Below are 13,232 nucleotides of genomic sequence, written 5' to 3'. Positions count from 1 at the left end.
ATTTCTAGGTTTCTTTTGGGGAAACTGGGAAGATGACCCTTTAATTCACAGAAATGAGAAAACAAAAGAAAACAGGTTTGTGATAATATGAATTCAATTTTCACATACTGTAAGGTAAGAAGCTAATGTGCTATCAAATTGATATGTTGATTTGTTTCTCAGAAATGAGGCCTTAGGAGTACATATTGATTTCAGTGTCATGAGATAGAAATGACCCTTGAAGCTACAAGAGTAGATGAGTTCTATCATGAAAGCTATAGACTGAAAAGAGAAGAAACATGAGTGACTAGACTAATGTTAACTCCTAGGAGGGATACCTCGGAGAAGGAGAGGCTCAGGGAAAGAAGAAGGGTCAAATATATGAGGGGCCTGGTGATGGGTGAAAAAAAGACTGGATTCCACATGGAGAATCTATCCCACAGAAAAATTCCAGTTGAGAAAATCTTGGTTTTGATCAATGGTGTCCTGTGTCCTGAACGCTGCCCATGGATTATTAAGTGAAGATACAAACCAAGTAATTTGTCATACTCACATCCCGCTTCATCTTCACCTTCGGACTCTATGGTTTGTCATTTTATTCACAGGCAACCTTGAACTTTGAGTACAAAGCTGCTTGAATTTTCATTGTGTTCTGGGAAAGTAGCAAACTAACTTTTCCCTATTTAAGTGTTTGGTAGATACTATACCAAAGGTATAACACAGATACCTTTGTGAAGTGAATGACTACTCAGAAAAAAACCAATGCAAAATGCAGGAGCAAAATTGATTAATCTATCTGTGCTTGTCTGTCTGTAGACGAAAAATATGGACAAATTCCAGGGTCCAAGTGTAGATAATGTAGTGCCAGGTAGTAATTTTTTTTTAAGACAAGCTAAATAATATGCACCATGACTTGGTTAGGCAGAAATTGATCCCCAAAATATAGTTGAATTTAAATGAATTATCTAACAGCTGGGTGACCTGTGAAAAATGCCATAATCAATACTTTACTGGTTAATACTGTCAACTCGATTGGATTGAAGGATGCAAGTATTGATCCTGAGTGTGTCTGTGTGGGTGTTGTCAAAGGAGATTAACATTTGAGTCAGTGGGCTGGGGAAGGCAGACCCACCCTTAATCTGGCAGGCACCATCTAATTAGCTGCCAGTGAATATAAACCATGCAGAAAAATGTGAAAAGGCGAGACTGTCCTAGCCTCCCAGCCTACATCTTTCTCCAGTGCTGGATGCTTCTCGCCCTGGAACACTGGACTCCAAGTTCTTCAGTTGTGAGACTTGGACTGGCTCTCCTCCTCCTCAAGCTTGCAGACAGCCTATTGTGGGACCTTGTGACCATGTATATTAATACTTAATAAACTCCATATATATATATATACACATATATCCTATTAGTTCTGTCCCTACTACAAATACATCTTTAAGGATTCACAGAGTTGTGCCAGCAGAGCCTATTTTTTTTATAGAGTTTACTAGATTCGTAGATCAAGGAATTATGTAGACACAATATATCTGTATTTCAGAAAGGTATATGCATTTTTTGAAGACAAGAGATGGTGAATTGACTCCTGGATAACAGAAAATTTAAAAGGATTTTAAATTGGTTCAGCAGTATTAGGTTTTGAACGAGAAGTCCCAAATAAGTGGAATCAGGAATTAGGAATGCTTTCATATTAAAGATTTAACGAAGGCTGCCTAGTCTGGAATGTCTTGAATTTGTCACTTAACATCCTACCTGCCTGGTTTTGGATTTGAACTGAGGGTTGATTAAATGTGAGCTACTATTGGAAGGAGTAGGAATGAGAAGATCTCGATTAATACTCAACAGTCAAAGGAAGTTATCTGATACACTGTGAAAAACAACTGTTTTATTGTGGTTCACACATGCAGAAACAACTTGGGTTAAATGGTTTCTTACTATAGCCATTTAATTTTCCTCTATTCTCTTCATAGTATAACATCTGGTAGCCCAAAACTAAACACATTACTAAGAAAAAAAGTAGTAAGCTTATCCGTGACTAAAGGATTCTACAATACAGTGATCATAAATGATGTGTGCCAACAGATGGCAACTTGCCAAGGTTTCTTTGGAGATATTCTATGGGACACGAGTTATCCTTCCCTATTATATTTGGCTCTTTGATTCTCTATAACTACCTCCCTGAAATTCTTTCATTCCCTAAACTTTCCAGAACAGGAATATTCAGATAAGATCCCTGGGGACTCTTCTATGTCTCCTCAAACTCTTGATACAGTGAATTTTTTCCACATCAGCCACGTGTACAAGCTTATTTGTATGTATAAATGTAAAAACACACTTGCTACCTTGCAACATTCAGTATATCTATTCAATCTAATGCTTAGAATTAGTATTTTTGAAGAATCATTTAGTGTCAAATAGAACTTCTGGAAGTTGATAAAAATCAGGAGAAGCAGAGGATTTTTAGGATTGATTGGGATTCCCAAAATTTTATTCTAATTAATTTCCATACATGACTTTTTTGTTATATCTTTTTACATTTCAACTGTATGCAATTTATATTTTTTTACTATTATTTATCTAAAAAGATAGCAGTAAATGTACATGATTTTATAGCAATGTATATGAACTTGAGTGCAGATTGAGCATTTTTAACTGATGAAGTATTCCACCGAAACCTCCACTAATCAGAAAGTGAGGGCATGAGAAGTGCTGTTGAGTCTGTAGTTTACATGAATTGGGAAAGTTGAAATTAACTAATGGCGACCTGGATGCGATAAATATTTTAAGGAGCATGTAAGTGTGTGTGTGTATGAGGGTGTTTCTGTACGTGTACCTACAGAAACACACTCATACACACACACACTTACATGCTCCTTAAAATATTTATGAGAGAGAAAGAGGGAGAGTTGGCAAATGGGGAGGAGTGTTGCTGAGAAACATGATACCAAGAAATATTAATGCTATATACTGGTAAGAGAGAAACAATGCATTAAAACATAATAGCTACATATTTGCCTTTATGGCATAAAATTTATATATAATAAATACAGTGTATTAGCTTTTTAAAAATCATAGCTTCGGATCTCTTCGTGGACCTTCACTCAACTATTGTTTGTGAGCCAAGGCGTCAATATATATAATATTCTAAAAATTAGCTATAAGTAATACTAGCACAACTTTAAAATTAAAAATACTACCTTCCATTCCAGCACACAATTTTCATTTTATATCTGTAAGTTTTAATATCACTCCTATTACTAGAGTAATTAAAAACAAAAGTAAAATCATATTATAATTTTTTTAAAAAAAGAATTATTCTGTAATTAGTCAAGCAATGATGTTGACATCTTTTGAATCATGCTAGTTGTACCTTACGGCCAAGTCAAAGACTGTATTAAATTGAGCATTAAAAAGAAAAATTAGAATGAGTGAGACTTACCAATGTACAGCCTCCCCCCAACAAGATGATTTTATAGCTGGAGGATGAAAAGTATCAAACTCCTCAAGATTTCCCTGAAAGGAAAAGTGAGAGATAGCTTTAATTCACATTCTCTGGCAGTTGTATTATGTCACATGTAAGTCAATTGGTCAGATAAAAAAGAACAGGAAAAACTGCCTTGTAGATAAATGAAATTAACAAATTAGTGCTAAGAAATGATACCTTAAAATGAGAGTCTATATTATTTCTTTGACGTAAAGTATTGTAGCCTATAATATTTAAAGAATATACAGAATCTTTTAGAAGAATCAATGTCATTAAAATGGCTATACTGCCCAAAGCAATCTACAGATTAAATGCTATTCCTATTTCACTACTAATGTCATTCTTCACAGAAAAAGAAAAAACTATTCTAAAATTCATACGGAAAAAAATCTTGCTCTGATATAAAAGTTCATGCTGTAGGATACTAATTTGTTGAGTAACCACGAACCCACTTTTTTAACGTCAAACCATTGTCTTCAATTCACAAATAAAGTTAAAACTAAATTTATCATACCGAAATTCTTTCTTACAATCATCTCTGATTATTTAACCTCTATTCCTTCTGCTAAATTATTTCTTCCACCTAAATTCCTGCCTTTTACTCTTTCTTCTTCTCGCATTCTGTCTCAGCTCCTGGATCTACTTTTTTTTTTTTTTTAAGAACTTTTAAGTTCAGGGGTACACGTGCAGTTTCGTTACATCAGGAAACGTGTCATAGGCGTTTGTTGTGCATATTAGTTCATCACTGGGGTATTAAGCCTAATACCCATTAGTTATTTTTCCTGATCCTCTCCCTCCTCTCAACCTCTACCCTCCATTAGGCCCCAGTGTATGTTATTACCAACTGTGTGTCCATGTGTTCTCATCATTTAGCTCCCACTTATAAGTGAGAACATGCAGTTTCTGGCTTTCTGTTCCTGCTTTAGTTTTCTAACGATAATGGTCTCTGGCTGCATCCAAGTTCCTGCACGGGAAATGATTTTGTTCTTTTTTATGGCTGCATAGTATTCCATGATATATATGTAGCACATTTTCCTTATGCAGCCTATTATTGATGGTCATTTAGGTTGATTACATGTTTTTGCTATTGTGAATAGTGCTATAATGAACATACACGTGCATGTGTCTTTATAATAGAACAATTCATATTCCTTTGAGTATATAGTAACAAGATTGCTAGTAATAGGATTGCTGAGTCGATTTTATTTTTGTCTTAAGGTCTTTGAGTAGTCTCCACACTGTCTTCCACTGTGGTTGAACTAATTTACACTACTACCAACAGTGTATAAGCATTCCTTTTTCTCCACAACCTTGCCAGCATGTATTATTTTTGACTTTTTAATAATAGCCATTTTGACTAGTGTGAGATAGTACCTCATTGTGGCTTTAATTTGCATTTCTCTAATGATCAATGGTGAGCTTTTCTTCAATATGTTTGTTGGCCGCATGTAGGTCTTCTTTTGAGAAGTGCCCTTTGCCCACTTTTTAATGGGGTATTTTTTTTTCTTGGAAATTTGTTTATGTTCCTTATACATACTGGATATTAGACCTTTGTCATAGGAATAGTTTGCAAAAATTTTCTCCCATTCTGTAAGTCGTCTATCCGTTGATAATTTCTTTTGCTGTGCAGAAGCTCTTTAGTTTAATTTGATCTCATTTGTTGATTTTTACTTCTGTTGCAATTGCTTTTGGCATCTTCGTCATGAAATCTTTACCCACACCTATGTCCTGAATGATATTGCCTAGGTTATCTTCCAGGGTTTTTTATAGTTTTAGGTTTTACACTTAAGTCTTTAATTTCTGGCTTTTCTTACTTCCCTATCTAGGTTGACCCTTGGTCTACCTCTGCACACCCTCATCATTTCAGCCTTCCTTCAGTAGCACCACCCTGCTAATTAACAACTCCAGACCAATCTTACAGTCCATTTCCCCCATCCCAAATGTTATGGTGCCCAAATATGATAGCTTGAGTTCCTTATTTATGAAATTCCTGATTAGTGGTTTCCTGCTTAATAATAAAAGTTTACTTCATTAAAAAAATAGCATGAAAACATAAGTGAGTAAATACCAGCGAGACAGCATGCTTCTGACAACTAACTTTGGCTCTTGTTCAGAAGCGGAAAACCTATATTTTCATTTGTTTGTGTTTAAAACTTAGGAGGCCATAAGTGAGTGTCTATATCATGTGGTGGAATATACCTGACCAACGATCCTTTCAGATTCCCACTGGTCTGTAGGTCTAAAATAAACTTCACTCTTGGATACTCAACATTGGTATCTGGCAGTACACCCACTGATACTTATACTGCATATCTCCAAAATAAATGCAGTAGATAGAAAGATACAAATTTAATAATTATTTTAATAAAAGTCAGAACGGGTTAGGACTGACAGTCTACATACACTAGTGGAATCTCTGCTTTCTCAGGCTTATTTTAATCCCTTTCTCCTGGACATCTAAGACATACAAATGGTAGATTGTTGACAGGTAAATTATCATCAGTGTGTTACCCATATGCTTAATTCTCTGATGTATTTCCCTGTTAAGGCTGGATAAACATTCTAAAGCCCATTTGCTTATTAAGCATCAAGTTTATCAGCATTTAAGCATCATACTCAGATCACAGCCCACCATAAAATGAAAACTGATCACTTAGATATCAAATCAAATAGCAGCAGGGCACACACACACACATACATCATGCACGCGCGCGCACACACACACACACCCATTTTTCCAGGATTCCACAAACAGCACAAATAATTTTTATTTTATTTTATTTCGTTTCATTACATTTTTGAAACGGAGTCTGGTTCTGTCACCAGGCTGGAGTGTAGTGGTGCAATCTCGGCTCGCTACAACCTCCGCCTCCTGGGTTCAAGTGATTCTCCTACATCAGCCTCCCAAGAAGCTGGGATTACAGGCACGTGCCACCACACCCCACTAATTTTTGTATTTTTAGTAGAGACAGGGTTTCATCATGTTGTCCAGGATGGTCTCGATCTCTTGACCTTGTGATCTGCCCACCTCGGCCTCCCAAAGTGCTGAGATTACAGCCCCGAGCCAAATTTTTATTATTTATTTATTTAGATAGGACCTCACTCTGTTGCTCAAGCTGAGTGCAGTGGCACGATCGTGGTTTACTGCAGCTTCAATCTCCCAGGCTTAAGTGATCCTACCACCCCCGTCTCCTTGAAGTAGCTGGGACTAAAGGTATGTGCCACCATGCCTAGCTACTTTTTTAATGCTTTGTTTTGAAGAGACAGGGATTCACTATGTTGCCCAGAATGGTCTTGAACTCCTGGACTCACGCAGTCCTTCTGCCTCAGCCTCCCAAAGTGCTGGGATTACAGCACCATGCACCACAAAATAATACTTAAAATAGAAAACTGATATGGCTTGGATCTTTGTCCCCATCCAAATCTCATATCAAATCATAATCCTCAATGTTGGAGGTGGGGCCTGGTAGGAGGTGATTGTATCATGGGGGCAGTTTCTAATGTTTTAACACCATCCCGCTCGGTGGTGTTGTAGCATGAGTGAGTAACAATGAGATCTGGTTGTTTAAAAGTGTGCAGCACCTCTCCGCACCCTTCCTCCTGTTCCGGCCATATGAAGATGCCTGATCCAGCTTCACCTTCTGCCATGAGTAAAAGCTCCCTGAGGACTCCCCAGCCATGCTTCTGTATATTGTGGAAATGTAAACTTATTAAACCTCTTTTATTTATAAATTACCCAGCCTTGAGTATTTCTTTATAGCAGTGAAAAAAAAACAAGCTAACTCAGAAACTGACACATTCACTTTACATTTAAGGGGTGGTTTAAGCAAGACAAGTTCTCCATGGAAATTGACTACCAATATTTGAGAGAGGATCAATCTTCGTTTTCTTGGAAAAGATGTCATTTATCTTACGTGCAAAAAGGTGTTTTGTTAACCTGCAACTTTAATATCTAGAAAATAATTCCATTGAAGGTAGCTTTAAAGAGAGCTCAAATATCTCACCTTAAATGAGAAAGAAAAATGAAACAAACAAAGCTCTTATAGGCTTTGCATCCTACATAGTTATTATGTTCTTCATTTTCTTTTCAGTCATGTTCTCTCAAAATTAGTTTAATTTCACTACCTCTATTTCCAAACCTTTCATCACACCTTGTATATGAGAGTCTATCTACAGGTATTGATAGGTCTGAAATTGCCATTAACCTTCCCATTGATAATTCCAAATGCAGACTTGAATTTATTTTATCTGTCACATCTAATACTTGGTTCTACTGAACATGAGTACCATTTTACAACTTATCTCCTGATTTCCATGATGCTACTTTTCTCTTGTTTTCTTCCTGTAACTCTATTTATTCCTTCTTAATTATTGATCATGTATATCTCATGATATTTCTTCTCAGGACTTCATCTTTAACATTTTGCCCTTATCATTCTATAACATCTCTCATGATGGCCTAATACAAAGCCATGGCTTGAATAATAACCTATTACTGATAAATCCCAAATATATAGCCCCCGAATTGGACATTTTTACATGAATATCCCAAAGACACCTTTGATTCAACTTGTGAAAACATCCAATTACCTTTATTCTATTCATCTGATTTTGTGTTCTCTATCTCAGTGAACAATAACAATAGATAACATTGATTAAGCACTTATAATGTATCTCACACTTCTGATATCTTATGTAGTTACTCCACAACCTCATATTGGAGATACTAATATTATCACCATTTTGAAAACCACAGAACTGATCCTCAAAGAGGAGCCTGAATTCACACAGCTAATAATTATTAGAGTTGGGACCTGAACAGACTGCCTGCACACTTCAACATTACACCTTGAAAATATTCGCCCAGTTGCCCAGATCAGATAATTTGGTCTCACTTCATATTTGTCTTTTATTCATCTATTCTCAGAGAACTGTAATCACTTACTTCTCTAGATTATGGGTATAAAATGTTGTATTATTATTATATCTATTCCCTCCCCTCAATCCCTATGGCCCTGACCTTGGTTTAGATCTTCACTTCTCTACCAGATTGTTTTAACAATTATTGCCCTTTACACTAGCTTCTAACACTGATGATAAACTTTAATCTCTGACCTTGATTCCAAACAATTTATTCTTTCGTTGCTTACAATGAGTCTAGGTACAAAAATGTATGACTATGAAAAAAGTTACCCTAAATGCCATCTTAGTTTTCAATTGGCTACATAAAAAAGGTGTATAGACATGTACGTAGATTTGTTGTTCACCAAACTCTTCCTATCCCTATAACTCAAGGTTCCTATAGAATTAAATTCAAATCATCAAAATTATAATTGAATTTCTGAAAAACTTGAAATCATCTACAAAAATTATAAAAGTGATCATCCTATTTCTACTGTGACAATTTAAAACTTTTATTTGAATCAATAGAAAATGAATACAAAGAAAGACCATAATTTATTTGTCAGGTAAAGACTAAAAAATCCCAGTTGTCCATGTCCCTATAGCCAATTATTTGAATGCTATGTCAAAATAAAATTTTGAGAAAAAAGGACCTCTACGAGTTTTCTTGACCAAAATGCAAGGTATATAAATCTCTATTATCTGTGTATGTTTACATATATACAATAGAAGTTGCAATTAAAATGGGGAAAGTTACGCAAGTAAGCTAGATTACTATTATGTATTCAAACACATTTTAATTTCCACCTGAAAAACATTTTCCTTATATAAAGAACACTTAGTTTATGAACTAAAACTCCTGGGTTAAAATGTCCTATCTATCTGTGTTCTAAGGAAAGTCACTAAGTACGGCCCTCAGTTTTCTTTTCTGGGGGAAAAAAAAAACAAAGCGGTATGATTGTGCTACATGAATTCTAAGACTCTTTTTTTTATTCTGCTTTAACCCCTTCTGATTGAGATATATTTATCAAATTGGATACGACTGCTTCGGTATTATCATGTGAATCATAGAGAGGACAAAATTTAAAGACGAAAACAATCAATAAAACAATATTATGTCTGTTTGGCAAACAAAGAATATGAGACATCTGTGATTTAAAATTTGAGCTTCAAAATTTTAATTATTCTAATTTCTAAGGAAAGTATTCAGAAGCTTAAATGCCATTCTCCTAAATTGCCTTTAGTTCAAGTGCATAGCAGTCAGAATTTCAAAGGCATGCACGTTGTTTTCAGTAATGCATGGCTTCGCTGCAAAGTGAGGATAGGACTGGAATGAAAATAGTGAAAGACAGCAGCAAAATCAGTGTTTGGTAGGTAAAACTCTATCTAGAAAAATAAGCTCAAATTAGAGAAAGAAGTGAGATAAGCAAGCTTTTTTTGGTTAAATGGATTCATAAAAATGAATGCGCTGTTGACCAAAGAACCCAAAAGTCCTCCCATTTTGTTGTCATTTGATGTCATTGAATTAGCAACCCAGACAGTTTTCATGCATGCTGGATGTAGCTTTGAATAAATGGATAGCCATCCAGCATATTCAACAATTGGTCAAAACATTTTAGATACACCTAATAAGGGGTCGGAGGAGCAGATGTGCTTCTGCCCAAACTACACACTGAGAATTCCAATTATACAGGTAGCCAAATTACTATAACCTAATTGCCACTACCCTGAGTGTGGGATGCAATCACTGCTTACTCACCCTTGTTTTTCCAAATAAACATTAGTGATCCTCTCAACAGACTATCCAGCTATGTAGGGAGAATCAGCAGCAAGCTACTTAGCAACCAGAGGCTAAATTTGGTTTCTGCAGACTTGTTTATGAAACTCAGATAGTTAACTTCTTCCTAAATCAGTGGTCATAGGCTAAAATGGCTTAAACGTTTTCTTCACTAGCAAGAAAAGATTCTTTTAAAAATGAGAGAGAAAAAATGAAAGAATCTAGTAAAAATATATTAAATGCAAAATTAAATTGAGCACTGATAAACCTCACTTTTAAAGGTACTTAATCAAATCGAAATGTGTTCTTCCATCTCAGTTTCACACAAAGTGCAATATGTGCTATTTGAAAATTAGATAATCTGCTTAAGAGCTATTATTGGGAAACTCCACCCTCTTGCTAACCAAATTTACTGTAATGTGGGCGAGATTGTTTTTCTTTCACAATTTCTATTTGTTGTTTTGAAGAGTGATACATTTTTAAATGTTTTTCATTTGCTTAAAGTAAATGTATTTCACTGTTTTTGAAAAACAAGAATGTAAAAACATAAGTTTTCATAAAAGCACATGCTTTCTCTAAAAGAAAAATATATTTAAACAACTCCCAAAAGCACATTATGCAGTAGTGAAAGAAAACAGCTTTTAAATATAACTATTGTAAATGATATTTTATTTTTTCATGCCCACACAAAAATTTGTCATTTGAGACATGTGTAGTTGTATCTTGAGGTAGTTTGAAATTATGTGAAAGACTGACTATATCCTTGAAGAAGTTTCAATTTTTATTTTGAATGTGCTAGAAAGAAAATAAATAGAAATGTGAAATTCAGTGGAACTGATTTCTAGGAAAATGAGGCCTAAAAAGAAACTGACTTTTAGATCTTATTTACAGAAAGTAGTTTTCTGAGTAGGCCAATAACCCACTTTTTAAGGACCTAAAATAAGATAAGACTACTGAAATAAGCATATTATGTTTTAGAGCAACTATTTCAAATTATTTTTATTATCTACTGTATAAAATCAAGGAGTGGAGAAAGTGCAAAATCCTTCAATTGCCTTGTTATATTAGAGGCTTTACTAGATTCATTAAAAAAGTGTAATATGAGCAAGAAACAAAAAAATCTCATGAGTCTAGGTATCAATGTTATGAAAATGTCACTAACTTATTATTTTACTTAAATTATAATTTTCTTTGCACAATCATATACAGAAAATGATTAAGCACTTTTACAAAATTGTATTACTTTGGACAAAGAAACAATTCATTTCTTAAAGTTAATGTAACTTAAATAAGATATGAACTTTAGATCTATGCTGTAACTCATTAGGAGTTGCCTTCCCTGTGAATCCTAAATATAACATATGATCTCATCTGCTCATCGCAAAATAACATCCTCCTTAGAAGCACATCTTCAGTGACAGAATTTCTGGAATGTATTCCTAGCTGAAGTAAAGCAGCATCTGCAGTACTACACAATCATCCTCAAAAGTATTGCTGTTTGGAATCAGAACGACAATGAATAATGTTAAGAAATAGGGCACTGCCCCTGTGGGAACACAGTGGCAGAGGTAGCAAAATGCTAAAACTTTCGACTGCTTTTCTCCAGAGATTTAAACACCAGCAAATAAGGCCCTGTAGGCATATAAAAGATAAGAACAAATTTAACCCCCTTTTCACCTGTTCAGCTGCCACAGGGGACATTTCTCTATGTGTAATTTAAAATTTGTTCCATTTCTGCCGTACTATTATGCAGTTCTGAGGAATCAGCATGAAGAGGCATGAGGAGATAGAAGACTCAGAGATGAATCCTTAAAGTAGATTAATCTATTAAATGCAATCTATTAAAGCACCATAGATTGCCAACTTACACAAAGGTAGCTCAATAGAGCTGCAGAAAAGAAACCTATCTGTCTGGACCGTTTCCTGAGAACCCAGAATGCTGCTAGCCCTGCTCTAGGGTAGAATTCCACCCTCAGCACTTTTAGACTATTGCTATATGCTGGGATCCTTATTAAGATGCAGTTACCCTCAGGAAAGGTGACAAGCAGAGCTACTAGCAGGACTACTAACACATTTGTGTTGGTGAAGAAACTGACAGAGATGATGCTGATTGTGGAAGGTAAAACACAAAGAACTGAGAAAATTGGAGGACCACCAGATGAGGGAGATGCAAACTGAAAGACTGAAGGCTACATTGGTAGGTGTAGCTTAGCACCAACTCTAGCATACACTGTCCTTCTCCCCACCAGACCTCATTAAAATACATCTAAATGACAAATAATTATCCAGAATTTAAAAAATCCTGACAATAATTTATTGCAAACGGAAAGAAAATTTCCAGGAGATTATTTCTTTACCTAATATGAATGTATTTGTGAAAAAGTCTTTGAATCCCTATAACATGTAAACAGTTGAAGAGTTTAATCTAAGAGATCAGTAAAGAAAGAACACTGAATTTTAACTGAGAATATTTTAATTCTAATCTGAGTTCTAACACAAATCAAATGTGGTCATTCATTGGATATTTCTGAATTAAAGTTCTCATCTACACAAACAGAGGACAGTAAGAGCAGGTAATCTCTAGGACATAATAAAGCTCTAAAGACACAAAGCTATAGAAAATAAAATATTTTCTGGTTGTGAATTAAAAATACAAATTTGATATTGCCTCTCTGATACACGTAGGCATCAGTTTTTATAAAACTTGCTATTTGTATGTAAAACTGGTATATTAGTTAAATAATCAAAATGAATAAAATCACGTGGGTTTGAAAGGTAGCGCATCCATTGCTTTACTTAGAGATCAGAATGAGGCTTGAGAAAGAAAGTCATTTTGATATTCCAACCATGAAGCCCTCTCTTTCAATGTGATGATTTATCCATGGGGAGTATTGCAGAAAACAAAGGCTGGCTATTACTCCTGGTAAAGGAGTAAAATCCTATAGCTTAGAGATCTTTGCCTTCTCTCAGTGAAACTCTATGGAATTCAGAGGTTAATTTAGAGTTCCTATGAGCCTTCTAAAAAAAGTCTGTAAAATTTTGTGTGAGGTGCGTATGTACATTTTTCTAAGATGTTTTATAGTTTAGGTC

The 13,232-nt window shown here is 35.0% G+C and overlaps 1 protein-coding gene across 16 annotated transcripts in view; it reads right to left on the bottom strand.

The window, feature by feature from the left end:
* Window positions 1-13,232, bottom strand: part of PTPRD (protein tyrosine phosphatase receptor type D) — a 2,332,625-nt gene that overhangs the window by 1,732,696 nt on the left and 586,697 nt on the right. For all 16 annotated transcript variants that reach the window (XM_058431780.1, XM_058431782.1, XM_058431784.1 and 13 more), the window contains exon 3: window positions 3,419-3,492. The gene's annotated coding sequence lies outside the window, so the exon portion shown is untranslated. The remainder of the gene's footprint in view (window positions 1-3,418; window positions 3,493-13,232) is intronic.

Source organism: Hylobates moloch, unplaced genomic scaffold, assembly GCF_009828535.3.
Source record: "Hylobates moloch isolate HMO894 unplaced genomic scaffold, HMol_V3 SCAFFOLD_19, whole genome shotgun sequence".
Lineage (NCBI taxonomy): Eukaryota > Metazoa > Chordata > Mammalia > Primates > Hylobatidae > Hylobates > Hylobates moloch.
This window is presented reverse-complemented; position numbering and strand designations above follow the sequence as displayed.